The sequence below is a fragment of the Bos indicus x Bos taurus genome, chromosome 11 (genome assembly GCF_003369695.1).
Source record: "Bos indicus x Bos taurus breed Angus x Brahman F1 hybrid chromosome 11, Bos_hybrid_MaternalHap_v2.0, whole genome shotgun sequence".
Classification (NCBI taxonomy): Eukaryota; Metazoa; Chordata; class Mammalia; order Artiodactyla; family Bovidae; genus Bos; species Bos indicus x Bos taurus.
The window spans coordinates 63,100,907-63,104,243 of NC_040086.1; positions in this window are offsets into that span (position 1 = coordinate 63,100,907).

The window sequence follows — 3,337 nt, forward strand, 5'->3', positions numbered from 1 at the left end:
TTAACTCCAAAATTTAGTCTACGTATTACATTGAGATAGGATACTGATGAAGATTTAGAAGATGAATGTGTTGCCAACCTGGACTCTAATCAATAGACCCTGATAAGAGGACAAAGGAGGAATTCAGGCAAGGCTTTATGGGGACCAGTGCTGTAGCATGAGGGAGTAAAGACAAGTAAAAAGTTCCCTTGCTCACTCCCCGAAGGGGGCGAGCTGGTTCCTTAAGTGGGGTGAGGGGAGGGGTGGATCTGGGGGGGCCAGAAGGGGTTTGAGTGGTCTGCCCACCCCCTTTGTGGTGCTCTGTGCAGGCATCATGCATGGCACCCTGCTTTTGTTCCCGGAACCTCAGAAGTGGCAGTTGGGTTTTGGCCTTTTTGTATCTTTTTGTTCATAGTTTGAGCCACCTGCTCACACATGCAGTTATTTTTAGTCTCTTATAGTTTCTTTGTATTTTGTTGCTTGAGGAGATGTCCAGGTGCAAGCACTGCAGGAAAGGGTCCCAGGTCCCAGCCTGTCTCAAATGGACATCACCTGCATACTTGGCCCTGGGACCAGATACAATGACTGCTGAGCCTTCGAACTGTTCTCCTGGGGGCAGGCATGAGGACATTTTTGTTGCTGTAGGAGACATGGTTGCATTGTGCAGCCTCAGAGATGGACTATAGTGGAGGTCCTTTTGGCCACCAGGACCTGAATATGCTTCTGATTTGGAGTGATCCCCCCTCCTCTGAGTCTTAGATTGAGGTTGGGCCCCTCTCCCACACTAGAAGCCAAATGATCCAGCACAAACCATGACAGAAACCAGAACTCTGCTTGCCTAATGGTAGTTAGAACACAGGAATATGACCTACAGTTAGACAAGTCAATAGTCCTGCCCAAAACTTGAATCTTGAATGAATACCTAACATCACAGAAGAGTTGGAAAATAATTCATGGTGGCACTGAAAGTGCAGACATACATCCTAACCAGAGCGGCTGGAGCAGTGTGGCTTGGGCTGAGTATCTTGCTCCCCAGTCTTACTGGATTTTTACCATTTCCAGACCTGGTCTCTCAGCTTTTCTGATATAAGCAATATAACCATATACATTTCTAGATTTATTTTGCTTAAGCTTAGAGGCACCATAGGTAAGAAACTCTCTCTCAGCCTCATTCTTTAAAATCCCAGTGATTCAGGCCATCTCAGGTTGGGTCACACCTTTGTGAAGAGGAAGGAGATTATAGTTGGTCTGCCCTGGGCTCCATGCCTTCTTGTTCTCTATCCTTCCTGCCTTGGGAGGTGAGAAATGTGATGCCCCTAAAGATTCATCTGATCCAAGGAATTTCAGACAACTCCTCAAAGGAAAGATTACTTCTCAGGCAAAAGCAAAAGATGCTCACAACACATAATTACAGGAAATCATAGCTAAAAGGTGGCACAGTGGTAAAGAATCCACCTGCCAGTGCAGGAGATACAGGAGACACGGGTTTGATCCCTGGATGGGGAAGATCCTCTGGAGAAGGAAGTGGCAACCCACTCCCGGATGCTTGCCTGGAAAATCCGAGGACCCTGGCAGGCTACAGTCCATGGGGTTGCAAAGAGTCGGACACAACTGAGTGACTGACCATGGATGTGAACATTGCTAAAAGGAACCTCAGGAGTCATCCATCCTACACCCTCTTACAGACAAGGAAACCACACAGGGTTGAAGATTATGAAGGCTAAGCACAAGGTACACACAATGCTGCAGAGTTGAAAGGAGGAAGAGGGCATGTCTGGTTGAGGAGATCGAGGTGGGATTTGATCTGGGACCTGACATACAACAGGGGTACTGGGCTAGTGTTTTGCTAACTTCAGAATTACTTTTCCGCTCATAGTCTGCTTATTTCAAATTCCACCTCCCATAACTTCCTTGGCTTTTTGAGAGCTTACTCATTTGCCCTTGATTTTGTTTTCAAATTCCCTTCACTTGTATTTGGTACCCTGATTCTATCCTCGACCTGATTACCTGTTTGACTTGGTTCATTCTCTGTCCAGCTGGTTGTCTTGGCTAGGAAAGCCCCAAGTCTCAACCACTGGGACTGGATGACGGCCCCAGAGGTCTTCTGTGTATTCAGAGAAGACCAAGGGCCACAAACAAAAACATCTTCCAGTGTCAGGCTGGCTGTTACTTAATACAGAAGTGGTGCTTATGGGATTTAAATTTTTTATCTAAAAAGCAAAAGCAAATAAAATCAATGTGTTGCCCAAGTAAAACCAAGAAACCATGTGGGCTAGTTTCTTCTCTGTCAAAATTTATGACTCTTGGATTAGAAGAACCCCCAGCTATCATTGCAGGTTCTGGAAAACCCAACAAGTTTTTATCTGGTAACCTGTCTGAGACCAAAGAGCTTAATGGTAAAGAATGTGTGCTCTGGAATTCAAGTTGCCCACAGCGGGGGTTCAGACATTTACAGATCTGTTTGATGAACTGGTGAGACATTAAAGGTAAGCCAGATTGCTCAAGTGCTGCTGGGTAAACGTATCAGAACGGAGGACGGGTCTGACACACATTACCAGGTGATCCCTTCGCCATTCCAGGCCGGTGGTAGTTCTTTTATACCCCAGGATTCGCTCAGCAGTACCAGCTGTGCAATTAAGCTCCCAGGCCTCATGCTAGCTGGAGAGGAGGAGGTGGCGGAAAAGTATGTGCATCGTGGCCTCCCACGAGCTGGATCCACTTCCCCTCAAATTCCATCACCGATTCCCCATCGGAACGGGCTGCTCGGAGAGCCGCTAAGCAGCTCCCGGTTCATTTATTCACAAGCCTCCCATCCTTCCCGAGCCTGCCTAAGGTTCCACCTAAAGCTGTCCCCAACCACCAGGCCGGGGGGACCTTGCCTCTTCCGGCGCTCGAGCGCTGTGGCACCTGTTCAGACCTCGGTCACACGCCTAATTGTTTAGATGCGAATGTAAACAGACGCACGAAGACTGGGTCCGCCTCTCTGGCAGCGGCGCGCCAGAAACACTACCAGGCGCTTCGCCCAAAATGAATGGAAATGAACGGGTGCATGACTTGGGCTGCGGCCTACTAGCTAAAACACAGAGCCCGAGAGCACCCACCGTTCCTCGCGGCCGGGGACTACGCGCCCTCTCACTACCCCTTTCATCCAGGACACTAGAACGTGAGCCGCCAGCGCGGAAGGCGAGGAAGGACAGCCGACCGAAGAAGCGCCGGCTTCCCATAGGCCAAGGCCGTACCAGGGTGGGCTGTTCTTGCAGGAGCGGGTCGTGCATTGGTTGAGCCTCCGGCCTAAGGGCTGGGATTGGTCGCGCCTCTCCGAAGGCGCCCTCCGCGCGGAGGCGGGGCGGCGGAGGGC